Raw genomic sequence first — 19216 nt, 5'->3', positions numbered from 1 at the left:
AAAGGTATCTTTGCGGTCAGCACAAAAAACTACAAATGACCACGCAGAGTGTGCAAAAAGACCTCCGCACCGACTAACGGTGCGGAGATGCCACTCTGCATCCCAGAGCTTCCAGCTAGCAAGACAAAATCATGATAGCCAACTGGACAAGGAAACAATGAACAAATAATAACAAGCAGGAACTTAGCTTCTGCTGGAGTAGACAGGTAACCAGAAAGATCCAAGAGCGAACTGAACCAATGCAGGAACATTGACAGCTGGCATGGAGTAACGATCTGAGTGGAGTTAAATAGAGCAGCCAACCAAAGGATAAACCACGTCCCCTGTGTAAGGAACCTCAGAAGCAGCAGCTCCACTCACAGCCACCAGAGGGAGTCCATGGACAGAACTCGCCGAAGTACCACTCACGACCACAGGAGGGAGCTCGACAACAGAATTCACAACACACTGCACAGTACCACTTCTCCTGTCCTGTATATATACACTGCACAGTACCACTCTTCCTGTCCTGTATATATACACTGCACAGTACCGCTCCTCCTGTCCTGTATATATACACTGCACAGTACCACTCTTCCTGTCCTGTATATATACACTGCACAGTACCACTCCTCCTGTATATATACACTGCACAGTACCACTCCCCCTGTTCTGTATATATCCACTGCACAGTACCACTTCACCTGTCCTGTATATATACACTGCACAGTACCACTCCACCTGTCCTGTATATATACACTGCACAGTACCAATCCTCCTGTCCTGTATATATACACTGCACAGTACCTCTACTCCTGTCCTGTATATATACACTGCACAGTACCACTCCTCCTGTCCTGTATATATACACTGCACAGTACCACTCCTCCTGTCCTGTATATATACACCGCACAGTACCACTCCTCCTGTCCTGTATATACACTGCACAATACCACTCCTCCTGTCCTGTATATATACACTGCATAGTACCACTCCTCCTGTCCTATATGTATACACTGCACAGTACCACTTCTCCTGTCCTGTATACACTGCACAGCACCACTCCTCCTGTCCTGTATATACACTGCACAGTACCACTCCTCCTGTATATATACACTGCACAGCACCACTCCCTTATGGGAAATATGCAGCTTCTTTATATGCATCTGCATATTTCCCATAAGGGATGGGGGCAGTGTTCTGGAATCACTGCGTTGACAAACACGTGATGGTGTCTCCGCGGTGTTGGATGTTTTGGTCTCCCCGAGGCCAATCATCTGTGCCTTCATAGCCTTTTTACTAGGCACTGCTCCTAATAGCCAGATTCCTACTCCACACTGATGAGGGGCAAAAACCCCGAAACAGCTGTCTGTGGATGGATACCATGCTTGGCATAGGTGGTTTTCCTTTATTGGATGTTTTCCTTTATTGGATGCTGCCCTTCCCGTGGTTGTTCCTTCCCGGGGAAAGGCCTGGCTATTCACTGCTTGCGTCGAGAAACACGTGATGGTGTCTCCGCAGCTTCTTTACATGCTCCTGTATATATACACTGCACAGTACCACTCCTCCTGTATATATACACTGCACAGCACCACTCCTCCTGTATATATACACTGCACAGTACCACTCCTCCTGTATATAAACACTGCACAGTACCACTCCTCCTGTATATATACACTGCACAGTACCACTCCTCCTGTATATATACACTGCACAGTACCACTCCTCCTGTATATATACACTGCACAGTACCACTCCTCCTGTCCTGTATATATACACTGCACAGTACCACCACACCTGTATATATTCACTGCACAACACCACTCCTCCTGTATATATACACTGTACAGCACCACTCCCCCTGTATATATACACTGCACAACACCACTCCTCCTGTATATATACACTGCACAGTACCACTTCTCCTGTCTTGTATATATACACTGCACCTCCTCCTGCCCTGTATATATACACTGCACAGTACCACTCCTCCTGTATATATACACTGTACAGCACCACTCCCCCTGTATATATACACTGCACAGCACCACTCCTCCTGTATATATACACTGCACACCATTCCCCCTGTATATAAACACTGCACAGTACCACTCCTCCTGTATATATACACTGCACAGTACCACTCCTCCTGTATATATACATTGCACAGTACCACTCCTCCTGTATATATACACTGCACAGTACCACTCCTCCTGTATATATACACTGCACAGTACCACTCCTCCTGTATATATACACTGCACAGTACCACTCCTCCTGTCCTGTATATATACACTGCACAGTACCACCACCCCTGTATATATACACTGCACAACACCACTCCTCCTGTATATATACACTGTACAGCACCACTCCCCCTGTATATATACACTGCACAACACCACTCCTCCTGTATATATACACTGCACAGTACCACTTCTCCTGTCTTGTATATATACACTGCACCTCCTCCTGCCCTGTATATATACACTGCACAGTACCACTCCTCCTGTATATATACACTGTACAGCACCACTCCCCCTGTATATATACACTGCACAGCACCACTCCTCCTGTATATATACACTGCACACCATTCCCCCTGTATATAAACACTGCACAGTACCACTCCTCCTGTATATATACACTGCACAGTACCACTCCTCCTGTATATATACATTGCACAGTACCACTCCTCCTGTATATATACACTGCACAGTACCACTCCTCCTGTATATATACACTGCACAGTACCACTCCTCCTGTATATATACACTGCACAGTACCACTCCTCCTGTCCTGTATATATACACTGCACAGTACCACCACCCCTGTATATATACACTGCACAACACCACTCCTCCTGTATATATACACTGTACAGCACCACTCCCCCTGTATATATACACTGCACAGCACCACTCCTCCTGTATATATACACTGCACACCATTCCCCCTGTATATAAACACTGCATAGCACCACTCGTCCTGTATATATACACTGCACAGCACCACAACTTCTGTATATATACACTGCACATCACCACTCCCCCTCTATATATACACTGCACAGTACCAGTCCCCCTGTATATATACACTGTACAGCACCACTCCTCCTGTATATATACACTGTACAGCACCACTCCTCATGTATATATACACTGTACAGCACCACTCCTCATGTATATATACACTGTACAGCACCACTCGTCCTGTATATATACACTGTACAGCACCACTCCTCATGTATATATACACTGTACAGCACCACTCCTCATGTATATATACACTGTACAGCACCACTCCCCCTGTATATAAACACTGCACAGTACCACTCCTCATGTATAAATACACTGTACAGCACCACTCCCCCTGTATATAAACACTGCACAGTACCACTCCTCTTGTATATATACACTGTACAGCACCACTGCTCCTGTATATATACACTGCACAGTACCACTCCTCCTGTATATACACTGCACAGTACCACTCTTCCTGTATATACAGTGGGGCAAAAAAGTATTTAGTCAGTCAGCAATAGTGCAAGTTCCACCACTTAAAAAGATGAGAGGCGTCTGTAATTTACATCATAGGTAGACCTCAACTATGGGAGACAAACTGAGAAAAAAAAATCCAGAAAATCACATTGTCTGTTTTTTTTATCATTTTTTTTGCATGTTATGGTGGAAAATAAGTATTTGGTCAGAAACAAACAATCAAGATTTCTGGCTCTCACAGACCTGTAACTTCTTCTTTAAGAGTCTCCTCTTTCCTCCACTCATTACCTGTAGTAATGGTACCTGTTTAAACTTGTTATCAGTATAAAAAGACACCTGTGCACACCCTCAAACAGTCTGACTCCAAACTCCACTATGGTGAAGACCAAAGAGCTGTCAAAGGACACCAGAAACAAAATTGTAGCCCTGCACCAGGCTGGGAAGACTGAATCTGCAATAGCCAACCAGCTTGGAGTGAAGAAATCAACAGTGGGAGCAATAATTAGAAAATGGAAGACATACAAGACCACTGATAATTTCCCTCGATGTGGGGCTCCACGCAAAATCCCACCCCGTGGGGTCAGAATGATCACAAGAACGGTGAGCAAATATCCCAGAACCACGCGGGGGGACCTAGTGAATGAACTGCAGAGAGCTGGGACCAATGTAACAAGGTCTACCATAAGTAACACACTACGCCACCATGGACTCAGATCCTGCAGTGCCAGACGTGTCCCACTGCTTAAGCCAGTACATGTCCGGGCCCGTCTGAAGTTTGATAGAGAGCATTTGGATGATCCAGAGGAGTTTTGGGAGAATGTCCTATGGTCTGATGAAACCAAACTGGAACTGTTTGGTAGAAACACAACTTGTCGTGTTTGGAGGAAAAAGAATACTGAGTTGCATCCATCAAACACCATACCTACTGTAAAGCATGGTGGTGGAAACATCATGCTTTGGGGCTGTTTCTCTGCAAAGGGGCCAGGACGACTGATCCGGGTACATGAAAGAATGAATGGGGCCATGTATCGTGAGATTTTGAGTGCAAACCTCCTTCCATCAGCAAGGGCATTGAAGATGAAACGTGGCTGGGTCTTTCAACATGATAATGATCCAAAGCACACCGCCAGGGCAACGAAGGAGTGGCTTCGTAAGAAGCATTTCAAGGTCCTGGAGTGGCCTAGCCAGTCTCCAGATCTCAACCCTATAGAAAACCTTTGGAGGGAGTTGAAAGTCCGTGTTGCCAAGCGAAAAGCCAAAAACATCACTGCTCTAGGGAGATCTGCATGGAGGAATGGGCCAACATACCAACAACAGTGTGTGGCAACCTTGTGAAGACTTAGAGGTCAAACGTTTTCTGTGTCATTGCCAACAAAGGATATATTACAAAGTATTGAGATGAAATTTTGTTTCTGACCAAATACTTATTTTCCACCATAATATGCAAATAAAATGTTAAAAAAACAGACAATGTGATTTTCTGGATTTTTTTTTCTCAGTTTGTCTCCCATAGTTGAGGTCTACCTGTGATGTAAATTACAGACGCCTCTCATCTTTTTAAGTGGTGGAACTTGCACTATTGCTGACTGACTAAATACTTTTTTGCCCCACTGTATACACTGCACAGCACCACTCCTCCTGTATATATGCACTGCACAGCACCACTCCTCCTGTATATATACACAGAGCAGGCCGGAGCGAGCCGTCCCCTCCCCACAGACGGCGTACGTGCAGGCCATTATGACAGGGGTTTGGGAGCAGAAGGTTAGAGGGTGGGGTTATTCATGGGAGGAGGGTCATATGCATGAAGAGGGGGTTTATAGGGAAGGGATGGGGTGGGGCTTACCAGTTCCCGCTCTGGAGGCCACACAAAGAGTCCTGCAGGATGTCGGACGTTAAAGGTGTGCTTCAGCAGCTGCGGGTGGCGGCGGAGCATCAGCCTCCCGGCTGGCTGGTAGCCCAGGTGGCCGGAATCCTGGGCAGCGGCAGCAGGGAATTGCAGGCGGCGACAGGCGGTGAGTTGCGTTCTCGGCGCGTACGGCCTCCGGAGCGGCTGTTGTTGTGAATTCCGCTCTTGGGCTCCCTCCGGTGGTTGTAAGTGGCACTTTTGTGAGTTCTGCTCTTGGGCTCCTTCTTGTGGTTTCTAGTGGTATGGCTGCTCCTTGGAGTTAGCTGTCATCAACTGCCTCCACTTATCGTCTCTTCTGCTCGGCTATTTAGGTCTGGCTCTTTCTTCAGCCAGTGCCACTTGTAAATGGTTCCTGGTTGGGTTCACATCTCTTTGGATTTCCCTGTTTTCCTGACCAGTTCAGCTAAGCTAAGTTTTTGCTTGCTCTTTTCTGTCCATAGATTGTGGACTTATCCATTCTGTGCTTTCTATGTTTGCCCAGCTTATCAGTGTGAATTTATTCTGTCTTGCTGGAAGCTCTGGGAGGCAGATTTGCCCTCCACACCTTTAGTCAGGTGTGGAGATTTTTTGTAAACTCTGCGTGGATTTTTGTAGTGTTTTATACTGACCGCACAGTATTCCATCCTGTCCTATCTATTTAGCTAGACTGGCCTCCTGTGCTCATCCTGGTTTCATTCTGTGTATGTCTTTTCCCTCTCCACTCACAGTCATTATTTGTGTGGGGATAATCTATCCTTTGGGGATTTTCTCTGAGGCAAGATAGTTTTCCTGCTTCTTTCTTTAGGGGTAGTTAGCTCTTAGGCTGTGACAAGATGCCTAGGGAGAGTTAGGAGCATTCCACGGCTACTTCTAGTGTTGTGTTGAGCTTAGGGACTGCGGTCAGTACAGTTACCACTTCCTTCAGAGCTCGTTCCATGTTGCTCCTAGACCACCGTATCATAACAGGCTGTCCCCAGATGCGCTTCAACCCCAGCGCAGGCGCAGGTGCCCCTCCAGGGACCCTCCGGACTGAGCGCCCGCCCGCAAGTGCCCAAGCAGGGCCCGGTCCAGGAGGAATCCGCCTGCCGCGCTGGGGCCTGCGGTGGTGGAGAGGCCTGCTTCGCCCTCACTTCGGGGGGGCAGGGCCTCCACGCGCTGGATCGTCAACTTCCTGTGGGCGCCACAGTGCTGCTCCCGCCGGGCGACCTGCTTCAGCTGCAGCACAGAGACAGTGGGAGAGAGCCTCTACCGCAGCGGCTGGCAGCGCCACCGGTTTTCCGGTGTTGCCGGCCCATCCAGCGAGTCGGGATCGTCGCCAGGGTTGTCAGCCGGATCTGGAAGGAGCCGTGGTTGGGGGTCTGAGGAGCCTGCATCCTACGGTGGGCCTGTGCCGGGTGTCTTTTCCCATCGGGCCGCATCGGGATCGTCAGCACCGGGCCTGGACGGGGCTGGATCTTCACGTCCCTCATCACGAGGTGAGCCGCAGCCTCGCAGGGTTCCACGGAGCAGATCGGGAGCAGATGACGGTTGGACAAGCGGGACGTCTGCAGCTGGGGGGACCCTGCAGCCTGGTGAGCAAGACTCTATGTCTGTTTTGTTACCGGCGCTATCTTTTTCCCCGGCGGTGGGGGTTAGTCAGGCGAGTGGGGCAGCTGTTCGGGGGAACAGGGGAGGGTTCGGTCGGATTTGGGGAACGAAGGGGTGGGCGAGTTGTTGTCTAGTGTCCGTGAGTTGCTTGCACGATTGGGAGGCGTTAGGTCGGTGCCGTCTCCGTTGGCCGCGTGGGTTGGTCCTATGGATTTGGGTTTGGGGGTGTTGGGAGGGGGTGCCTTGGCGCCGAGTAGCTCATAGGAGCCCGTGTCGGTGTCTGTGCAGACCGAAAAGGAGAAGGAAGGCGGGATTCGTTTGGACGATAAAGTGCGGGGCGAGGTTTATGTCTGTTTTGAGGGGCCGCATGAGGCTCATTTGAAAAAGGAAGTGAGGGAGAAGATCTGGAAAGATGAGTACGTAGAAATTTTTTCGCTTCTTCCTTTAGAAAAATTTAATTTAGATAAGAGCAAGAAGGAGGACAGTAACATAGTAACATAGTAACATAGTTAGTAAGGCCGAAAAAAAGACATTTGTCCATCCAGTTCAGCCTATATTCCATCAAAATAAATCCCCAGATCTACGTCCTTCTACAGAACCTAATAATTAGAAAGTAAGAAGGAGGATGAGGAGAAACGGAGATGGCGTCTTATCCCGCAGACTTTTGTGAACTCGTTGCAAGCGTTTGCGATTCTGGCGAGCGTAGTTGGCGAAAAGGCGTCTGAAAATTGTTTGGCTCTATTCTGTTACATGGATTCCATAGGCGAGGCACGCAGGGCGTACGGAGGTCAGGCTTGGCTCCGGTACGACGAACAGTTTAGGTAGCGGAAGGCGGTTCGTCCGGCGATCAGGTGGGATCAGAAGGACATTGGTTTGTGGTTGCAGGTAATGGCGCCGACAAAATTTGGTCATTCCTTTCAAGGTGGGGCCGGAAATTCCAGTCAAACCGCTTCGCAAGGAAGTTCTTCGGGATCAGGAAGTCAGTCCGGATAATCGGGGGGCCAAAAGCACGGTTTGTGTTGGCAGTTTAACGACGGCCAGTGCAAATTCGGGGCTACTTGTAAGTTCAAACACGCGTGCTCGCATTGCAGTGGATCCTCCCATGGCGCCGCTAAGTGCTTCAAGAAAAAAGGAAAGCCCGACGGCAATTCAAAAGGGGGTGACGTCGGTGAGGCTGGACGTGATGGTCCCCTATCTAAATAGGTTCCCAGATAGGCAGAAAGCAGAGTTGTTTTTATTGGGTTTTCGTGATGGTTTTCGGATACCCGCCCCTCCTTTTGGTATCCCTCAAGTTTTGAGGAATTTGAGGTCAGCCGTGTTGCACGCGGCAGTGGTTTCTGAAAAGTTGAACAAGGAAGTTGCATTGGGGAGGATGTCCGGTCCTTTCCCCGTTCCACCCCTTGAAGATTTGCTTGTTTCTCCATTGGGTGTGGTTCCAAAGAAGGAGCCTAACAAGTTTAGGTTAATTCAGCATTTGTCGTACCCTCGGGGGCGGTCCGTGAATGACGGGATAGATCCAGAGCTTTGCTCTGTGGTTTATACGTCTTTTGACGAGGTAACATGCTTGGTGCGTAGTTGCGGCAGGGGCGCGTTGTTGTCTGCTTTTTAGTTACTTCCCGTTCATCCGGATAGCATGAGGCTGTTGGGTTGTTATGGGAACGGGGGGTTCTATGTGGATAGATGTTTGCCGATGGGTTGTTCGTTGTCTTGTGCATACTTTGAGGCTTTTAGTTCCTTTCTTGAGTGGGTCGTTCGGGATGTGTCTGGTTTGGATTCAGTGATACATTATTTGGACGACTTTTTGTGCATTGGGCCTGCTCAGTCTGGCTGTTGTGACATGGCATTGCAGACAGTGATTTGGGTGGCAGAACGTTTCGGCGTTCCGTTGGCGCCTGGGAAAACCGAGGGGCCCAGCACATGTATTTCATTTTTGGGCATTGTCATTGATTCCGTTGAATGGGAGTTTCGGCTACCTGAGGAGAAAGTGGTGGTTTTAAGAAGCGAGGTGGCTCAAGCGCGTCGCTTAAAAAAGTTGCCTTTGCGTGAGGTTCAGTCCCTTCTCGGCAAATTTAACTTTGTGTGCAGAATCATCCCGATGGGGAGGGTGTTTTCTCGCAGGTTGGTGGGTACAACGGCAGAGGTTAAGGCCCCCCATCATTTTGTCCGCTTGTCTAGCGAGCACAAAGCCGATTTGGAGGTGTGGGACAGTTTTTTGGCACAGTACAGTGGCCGTTCGCTGCTGATGGAGGAAGTGGTGGGCAACTCTGACTTGGACTTGTTCACGGACGCCTCGGGTGGTGTTGGTTTTGGCGCCTTTTTGGCGACCGGAGGTGTGCCTCCAGGTGGCCCGACGACTGGTTCAGTTCCGGTTTGGTGAAAAACGTGACCTTATTGGAAAACTTTCCTATCTTGGTTGCCGTTTATTTGTGGAAGGAGGATTTGCGCAATCGCAGGGTTCGCTTTAATTGTGATAACATGGCAGTTGTTTGCGTTATCAACAGTCTAACGGCATCTTCTCCCCCAGTCATCAGGGTTTTGCATCAGTTGGTGTAGTTCTGCATGTCAATTAATGCGTATGTTACGGCGTCTCATGTGCCTGGAGTCGAGAACTCCATTGCTGACTCTTTGTCTCGATTTCAGTGGGAGCGTTTTCGTGCTTTGGCTCCGGATGCGGAGGAGGCGGGGCGGGACTGCCCGCTGGAACTCTGGAGCGTGGTATCCGGGCTGCAGGACCTTTGATTCATGCGTCTTTGGCACCCAGCACGTGGGCAGCGTACCGGTCAAATGGTTGGATTGGGAGTCCTGGTTGGTGTCATGCGGGGCTGCTAACGTGGGTGCCTTGTTGTTGTGGTTGAGACGTGGTGCTGATGAAGGGTGGTTGGCGACGAAGGTGGATAGAGTTAGGTCGGCTTTGGCTTTTGGTTTTCAGCTTAGAGGATTACGGGATTTGACGAAATTGTTTCTGGTAAGGCAGGCAGTGAAATGTTTTAGAAGAAGGGCAGGATGGGGGGATCGCAGGTGCCCGATCTCTTTGGCATGTTGGAAAAAGTTGGGGCGCGTTTAGACGAGATTTGTATGTCCGACTTTGAGGTGGCTCTTTTTCGTTTAGCATTCTCCCTGGCATTTTTTGGAGCTTTGCGGGTTGGGGAAATCGTGTCTCCTACCACGTACAGACAAGGGGGGCTTTTGGCTAGGTATGTGGTGCTTATCGAAGGTGGTTTACAATTTTGGTTGCATAGGTCAAAGACGAACCAGGACGGTAGAGGTAAACGGGTAGTTTTGGGCGCTGTTGTGGGTTCGCTCATGTGTCCCGTCAGTTGTTGGCAAGTTTTTAATAGTTTTCGGCCGTCTAAGGCTGGACCTTTGTTGTGTCATGAGAATGGGTCTTTTTTGTCCAAATTTCAGTTTGTTGCGGTTCTTAGGCGGGCGTTGTCGGAGATGGATGCTTCTCGTTTTGCGTCTCACTCTTTCCGTATTGGGGCCGCGACCGAGGCGGCTTTGGGAGGATTGGCACCTGAGGTTCTTCAGAGGATCAGGAGATGGGAGTCGGGGCGTTACAGGAGCTATGTTAGACCCTGAAAGCTTGAGGGGGGGTTCCATGTTGTTTTTGTATGTGGTAAATTTTGTGGAATCTAAGTCGTCTGTATTTTCCAGGTCCCCATCCCCTGTTGGTTTGGATCGTCGGCCACTCCTACGCGTATTGGGGCACGAGGCGTGCGGACGTTCGGCGGGACGGACGTCAACTCAGTCTTTCCAAAGATGTGGCTGTGGTCAGGTGGTTGGGTTTTCGGGGGTTGTGTTGGAACGGGGTTATGCAGGAAGTGCATAATGGTGTTTGTTTGGACAGACCTCCTGACATCTTGGTTTTACATGTTGGAGGAAATGATTTGGGGATCCGCCCATGTCGTGAGTTGATTCGGGATATTAAGCACGACCTTCTCAGGTTATGGGTGTCTTTTCGGGATTTAAGGTACCGTCACACTGAACGATATCGCTAGCGATCCGTGACGTTGCAGCGTCCTGGCTAGCGATATCGTTCAGTTTGACACGCAGCAGCGATCAGGATCCTGCTGTGCCATCGTTCGTCGTTGCAGAAAGTCCAGAACTTTATTTCGTCGCTGGACTCCCTGCAGACATCACTGAATTGGCGTGTGTGACGCCGATTCAGCGATGTCTTCACTGTTAACCAGGGTAAACATCGGGTTACTAAGCGCAGGGCCGCGCTTAGTAACCCGATGTTTACCCTGGTTACCAGCGTAAAAGTAAAAAAAAACAAACACTACATACTTACATTCCGCTGTCTGTCCCCGGCGCTCTGCTTCTCTGCACTGTCAGCGCCGGCCAGCCGGAAAGCAGAGCACAGCGGTGACGTCACCGCTCTGCTTTCCGGTCGCTGTGTGCAGAGAAGCACAGCGCCGGAGGACAGACAGCGGAAGGTAAGTATGTAGTGTTTGGTTTTTTTACTTTTACGCTGGTAACCAGGGTAAACATTGGGTTACTAAGTGCGGCCCTGCGCTTAGTAACCCGATGTTTACCTTGGTTACCAGGGGACCGGCATCGTTGGTCGCTGGAGAGCTGTCTGTGTGACAGCTCTCCAGCGACCAAACAGCGACGCTGCAGCGATCGACATCGTTGTCGGTATCGCTGCAGCGTCGCTTAGTGTGACGGTACCTTTACTCATGGTATGGTCGGATATCGTTCCGAGGAGATGCTGGCGGCACGCCAGATCCGTGCATAAGATTAATAAGGCCAGAATTAAAGTTAATCGGGCAGTATCTAATTTTGTTGTCAGGAACGGAGGCTTGTTCATCCGTCATTTTGAGCTGGAAAAGGGTGGGGATGATTTTCTCCTTGGTGATGGTGTTCATCTGAATGCGGTGGGCATCGATTTGTGGGCCCTGGGTTTGCAAAACGGTATTGAAAATACCCTCGTTGTGGCGGTGGGAGGGGCCCTTGGAGTTGGTGCTAAATAGGCCTGGGGGATCTGTCGGGATACGGATTCTTCAGTTGGTGTAAACTTTGGTTTCGGGTTTGGTGGTTCGGGGGGGGGGGGGGGGGGGGGGGCGATCTTGGCAACGGTGGGCAGGATTCCCAAGTTTTAAGTGGACATGGTTAACCCTTCGGGGTATTTTGGTGCTCCCGAGCCTGGGTGGTAACGGCTGGGAGTAAATTTATGGTCTGTTTTCTATCCACTCTCTATTATGGTTGACCACCAGTTTGGAGCTTCAAGGACTCCTCCCCACGTTATTTTACTGTTATTTGTACGTTTATAATAAAGGCCACTGTGGCCAATTATTATCCAAGTTTAGAGTCTGTCGTTATTTGGATTGGGTTATTCTGCGACAAATATGTTGTTGCTAAGGACAAAAAGGGGAAAATTCCTTCTAGGTATCGACCAATAGCAATATCATGCACAGTACCACTTCTCCTGTATATATACACTGCACAGCACCACTCCCCCTGTATATATACACTGCACAGTACCACTCCTCCTGTATATATACACTGCACAGTACCACTCCTCCTGTATATATACACTGCACAGTACCACTCCTCCTGTATACATACACTGCACAGCACCACTCCCCCTGTATATATACACTGCACAGTACCACTCCTCCTGTATATATATATACACTGCACAGTACCACTCCTCCTGTATATATATACTGCACAGTACCACTTCTCCTGTATATATACACCGCACAGTACCACTCCTCCTGTATATATACACTGTACAGTACCACTCCTCCTGTATATATATACCGCACAGTACCACTCCTCCTGTATATATATACCGCACAGTACCACTCCTCTTGTATATATATACCGCACAGTACCACTCCTCCTGTATATATACACTGTACAGTACCACTCCTCCTGTATATATACACCGCACAGTACCACTCCTCCTGTATATATACACTGTACAGTACCACTCCTCCTGTATATATATACCGCACAGTACCACTCCTCCTGTATATATACACTGTACAGTACCACTCCTCCTGTATATATATACCGCACAGTACCACTCCTCCTGTATATATATACCGCACAGTACCACTCCTCCTGTATATATACACTGCACAGTACCACTCCTCCTGTATATATATATACTGCACAGTACCACTCCTCCTGTATATATATACCGCACAGTACCACTCCTCCTGTATATATACACTGTACAGTACCACTTCTCCTGTATATATATACCGCACAGTACCACTCCTCCTGTATATATATACTGCACAGTACCACTTCTCCTGTATATATACACTGCACAGTACCACTCCTCCTGTATATATACACTGCACAGTACCACTTCTCCTGTATATATACACTGCACAGAACCACTCCTCTTGTATATATACTGCACAGTACCACTTCTCCTGTATATATACACTGCACAGCACCACTCCCCCTGTATATATACACTGCACAGTACCACTCCTCCTGTATATATATACCGCACAGTACCACTCCTCCTTTCCTGTATATATACACTGCACAGTACCACTCCTCCTGTCCTGTATATATACACTGCACAGCACCACTCCCCCTGTATATATACACTGCACAGTACCACTCCTCCTTTCCTGTATATATACACTGTACAGCACCACTCCTCCTGTATATATACACTGTAAGGACCACTCCTCCTGTATATATACACTGCACAACACCACTCCTCTTGTATATATACACTGTACAGCACCACTCCTCCTGTATATATACACTGTAAGGACCACTCCTCCTGTATATATACACTGCACAGCACCACTCCTCTTGTATATATACACTGTACAGTACCACTTATATCCACTGTCCTGCATGTACAGTATACACTGCAGAATTTACAATAGCTATCACTCATGTAAGAAGTGAAATCTTGCATTGCACTATACCTATATTTCTCTGCTGTATCGTGCATCATTAATCGTGGTATTTGTTAAGGGGGGGGGGGCACTGAGACTCTTTCGCCCGGGGCCCTCAAAAACCTGGAGCCGGCCCTGCACAGAGGGGGCACTATTACTATGCAGAGGCACAGAGGGGGCACTATTACTATGTGGAGGCAAAGAGGGGGCACTATTACTATGTGGAGGCAAAGAGGGGGCACTATTACTATGTGGAGGCACAGAGGGGGAACTATTACTCTGTGGAGGCACAGAGGGGGAACTATTACTCTGTGGAGGCACAGAGGGGGCACTATTACTATGTGGAGGCACAGAGGGGGAACTATTACTCTGTGGAGGCACAGAGGGGGCACTATTACTATGTGGAGGCACAGAGGGGGCACTATTACTATGTGGAGGCACAGAGGGGGCACTATTACTATGTGGAGGCACAGAGGGGGCACTTTTACTATGTGGAGACACAGAGGGGGCACTATTACTATGTGGAGGCACAGAGGGGGCACTATTACCATGTGGAGGCACAGAGGGGGAACTATTACTATGTGGAGGCACAGAGGGGGAACTATTAGTCTGTGGAGGCACAGAGGGGGAACAATTACTATGTGGAGACACAGAGGGGGAACTATTACTATGTGGAGACACAGAAGGGGAACTATTACTCTGTGGAGGCACAGAGGGGGAACAATTACTATGTGGAGACATAGAGGGGGAACTATTACTATGTGGAGGCACAGAGGGGGCACTATTACTATGTGGAGGCACAGAGGGGGAACTATTACTATGTGGAGGCACAGAGGGGGAACAATTACTATGTGGAGGCACAGAGGGGGCACTATTACTATGTGGAGGCACAGAGGGGGAACAATTACTATGTGGAGGCACAGAGGGGGCACTATTACTATGTGGAGGCACAGAGGGGGCACTATTACTATGTGGAGGCACAGAGGGGACACTATTACTATGTGGAGGCACAGAGGGGGAACTATTACTATGTGGAGGCACAGAGGGGGAACAATTACTATGTGGAGGCACAGAGGGGGCACTATTACTATGTGGAGGCACAGAGGGGGCACTATTACTATGTGGAGGCACAGAGGGGGAACAATTACTATGTGGAGGCACAGAGGGGGCACTATTACTATGTGGAGGCACAGAGGGGGCACTATTACTATGTGGAGGCACAGAGGGGGAACAATTACTATGTGGAGGCACAGAGGGGGCACTATTACTATGTGGAGGCACAGAGGGGGAACTATTACTATGTGGAGACACAGAGGGGGCACTATTACTATGTGGAGGCACAGAGGGGGAACAATTACTATGTGGAGACACAGAGGGGGAACTATTACTATGTGGAATATAGAAGACCGGGCACACTCTCTTGAATGCAGTGAAGAATTTTAATGTGCAATACATACAGTAGTCACATCACAAATGTTTCGGTCTGTCAAGACCTTCATCAGTGTGCAAATAGATTAGCCTTGATATGTGCAGTAGGCACAAATGTAATGGTAGGCAAAACAAAAGTACGGGTATAATGGTGGCACGACGGTTACCTCATATGGAGGATCAGAAAGGGTGTGAGAGGGTGTATATGCCTCAGGATGCGGTGTCCACCGAGGGGGAACTGTTTCTGTGTAGGTCTCAACAAAAAGACTAGTTTTCTGTGCAGAGCACGAAGGGGACATTATTACTGTTTAGGGCACTGGGTATAGCGCTCTAAGGTTTGTGTAGAGGCGGGGATCTGAGGAGAGGGATGGAAAAGCAGGAAGCCAAAGATGTCTGTGTGTTACAGTTTGCAGAACACCAGTGTAGAACTGATATCTACCATTACATTGTTGCTGTACGGTGGTAATATCAGTCTTTGGTTAATGATCAGTATGGCGGTATTATGATTACAGTACATATTGGTAATATGTGGTTATGGTCTGACGGTATTATTTGTCTCTTCTGTTGGAATAGTGATGGTAATATTGGTCTTGGCACAGTCGTGTTGCTAATGATCATTATACTGGCTGCCATTATTCCATTGCTATGTGGTGCTATTATGTGTTCACAGCATGGCGGTACTATTTATTCATATACAGTGTTTTTTTTTGTAATATTAGTCTTGCAGTAATTCTTTTTAATTTCCTCCAATGTCAGGCAGAGTCATTTTTTTTTATAGAGACCCCCATATGGGAAAAAGGGGGGATGAGCCAAAAGGGGCAGTCTACTATTGTGCGGTGTTTCTCACAAATTTGGACATTTTTTTCCTTGCCAAGTTTTCAGTACAATGAATGGTAAAATGAATGGAGTTATTCAAAACTATAAAAAAAAAAAAATCACAGAATTTTAAGGAGGACGAAACGAAAGCAGTGAAATGAAATTCTGCGCCGTGGGGAAGCCGTGATATTTGCTACAGAGTTTGCATTAGAACCTGGTAACTTAGACTGGCTATTTATGGAGACCTTTGGCTAGTAATGGCAGAAAAAAAAATCTAATGAGGAGTTTCTATTTAAGCGATTGCCCAGATGTATTTTAGCTGCTTACCGTAGTTTGTATTGTATTTGTATTATTTGGATGAGCGTTTGTCAAGTGTCATTATTTAGATAAAGCAAAGCTCACATGATGTTCTATATTTGCTGCACGAGACTAAAAAAAACACGAGCTCCGCGGCTTAGAAACTGGAGAGCAAAAAAAAAGCCCTCAGCGCTGGTCGGACCTGCAACATCTGACGAAGCACAATCGTGGTGTACTGATACATTCCCATCCCATAATCCGTTCCCCGGTTTGGATTCCAATCTCTCTGCATTCTGTGTGACGCCTCCTATATCTGTATTTTTATTTTTCTGATTCACATTCACAATTCAACAGACGGAGATAAACATATGTCGTCTTCATGTAAGAAGACGGACCTGTAAGGTAAGGCCTATCAACTTCAGACTCCATAGAGCATGGTGTACTGATGTCACCCTTCTCCATGGCAAGGACAAAAGGGAATGTTTGTGATGTCGGGGTGTACTTAATTAGCCTCTGCTTCCTGATACTGGTGCAGTTTATATATTACAGTGTTTTAACAGCTCCTCTAATCTGCAGGTATGCTCAACCCTGGTCCACAGCTGTCCCCTGCATAGAGGAGCTATGGACTCCTGCTGGCTTGCTCAGCAGTATGTTTGCGCAGGACAAATCCCCAGGTTATCCTGATTCTGCTACTTTTTTCCTTTTCGTTCTGCGTTGCTTCATTGCACAGATATTCCCTTTTTTCCCCAGAGTTCAGTATGTGAAATCTCTGCTTGTAGACCAAGCATTTCTTCAGAGTCTTCTCTGGGGGCGTGCACTAGATGATGGCGCTCCTGCAAATTATGTTATCACACCCACAGGGGCACGATAACATGGAATGAGTCCTGACTAGTCTGGGGCAACTAACGCCCATCTACTAGTCAAAGCCCTTCATTAGCATAGGAATCAGGGACTTTTTAAATGCTTTTTTTTACACCTAGATTTCACTGCATAATGTTATACAGGGATGGTCTGGCAGGGAATTAGCTCATACATACAGTAGGTGAATGCTGCTGGGTTGGAACATGGGGGACCTGACAGTGCCTCTCTTCATATCCGAGCCAATCACGCAGCACATATTATTATTAATTTATAAATGGTCTGTAGACCGTGACCTTGATGATGGTGCTGGTAAAAATCTAATTCAGGGGCCACATTCATATGTGTAAAGGGGTCTATCACTGAATCCCTTCTCAGGCTGTCATCTACTCTCTGCTCCCCTCTTCTTTCTTCAATCTCAAAGTGGCACATTAGCAATGCATTTCTGATAAAATCATTAAAGGGGTTGCCCAGGCTCGAGGTCTGCAGTCCTTCTGTGTGACTGCAGACTTCTTTTCCAGTGTTGGCAGCGAGACTGGGCGGTCATGTGACTGCAGTTATGCGATTTGTTTCCATGCAGTCACGTGCCAACTAGACGTGCACTCAATTCACTTGCATTGATAAAGGTCGGCATGTCTAGTCGGAATGTGACTGGGAGTGTTCAAATCGTGTATTTGTGGTCACATGACCGCCTTAGAGAATCCTGATAGCATGCCATGCTTTGATATTTTGGTGAGCAAGTTTTAAAGAGATCAAGGTGACTATTTGATAGACCATTGTCAGGACACCAGAGCTTGGATGGAATGTAGGAGTATTAAATGCTGATTACAGATTCTGCCAAGAGGCAACAGTTTGACATGAGGCAACAAAGACAATTGCCATTTACAACAATGGTGGGCTAATACATGTGACATTTCACACAGTCTGCCGATAATCCCTTCATCAATATTCAATACAACACACTGCAAAATTACAGTCCCTCTCTCACTCACCTCCCTCCCTCTCTTCTGTGGCTCATCCAAACCCTTTATGTGTGTAATGGTGGTGCTCTCCTCCACCTTGGACTTAAGAACAAGCAGTAATTAAATTACTTGCTCCTCTATGACCTTCTCTAAAGCTCTAGGGTGGGTAGCTCACCTTTTATAGCTAGCGCTACTCACTCCCACTTGCTAGCTAGCTATGGTGCAGGTGTTTCTCAGCTCTCCTCCTTTTGCCTTTTCACATAGTCTGCATACTTTTGACTTCTACTCACAGGAAACATGACCGCGTATGGCCAAATTGGGCTCTTTTTCCTATCTCCACTCCTCCAACTCCGCCAACTGTGGCCAACCAAAATACCGCCACCGCCACTTAACGCTAATTATGCAATAAAAACATAACACGTTAAATTCTTTGGATAATTTTGGCCACAGCGGCCAGTTTTATTAACAAACAAAACATAATAATTTTATAACAAAAACATCTGAAAAGACTTGAGGGGGGGGGGGGGGGTTCTTGGAGCTAAAAGATCTGGCATCATGTATAGGCAAAAAAAAGCCCCCAAAATTTTAATCAACACTTTTTTACCCTCAGCCGTGACCACCAGCTCGAGGGCACCATGTAACCCTTTTCAGGGCAGACCAAAAAACCCCAAAGCTCCCGAGGACAATCCCCGTCCAAAGCCTGTAACCACAAGCCAGATCAACCCCCATCCAATTGACCTTCCTCCAATAAAACATCGCCAACTCCAAGAACCCCGCCCCCAGCCCCACTTGCAACTGTGAGAATATAAAGAGCATGAAAATACAAAAACAAACCAACATATCCCTTCCCAAGGAATGCTAAGATTCGAAAAATGACCATAGAACAACAACTAACCATCGCAGAAAAAAGAGGGAGGGCTTTTCCTGCTGGATTCTCCCAGGTAAGTGGCGTTTTCCCGCACTTTCCCTCCACTGTAACCTGTCCCCGTCCCCCAAAACCTCCCACGTCCCCCTCCAGAAAAT

This window comes from Ranitomeya imitator, chromosome 10, assembly GCF_032444005.1.
Source record: "Ranitomeya imitator isolate aRanImi1 chromosome 10, aRanImi1.pri, whole genome shotgun sequence".
NCBI classification, from domain to species: Eukaryota; Metazoa; Chordata; class Amphibia; order Anura; family Dendrobatidae; genus Ranitomeya; species Ranitomeya imitator.
Note: the sequence above shows the minus strand (reverse complement) of the source record.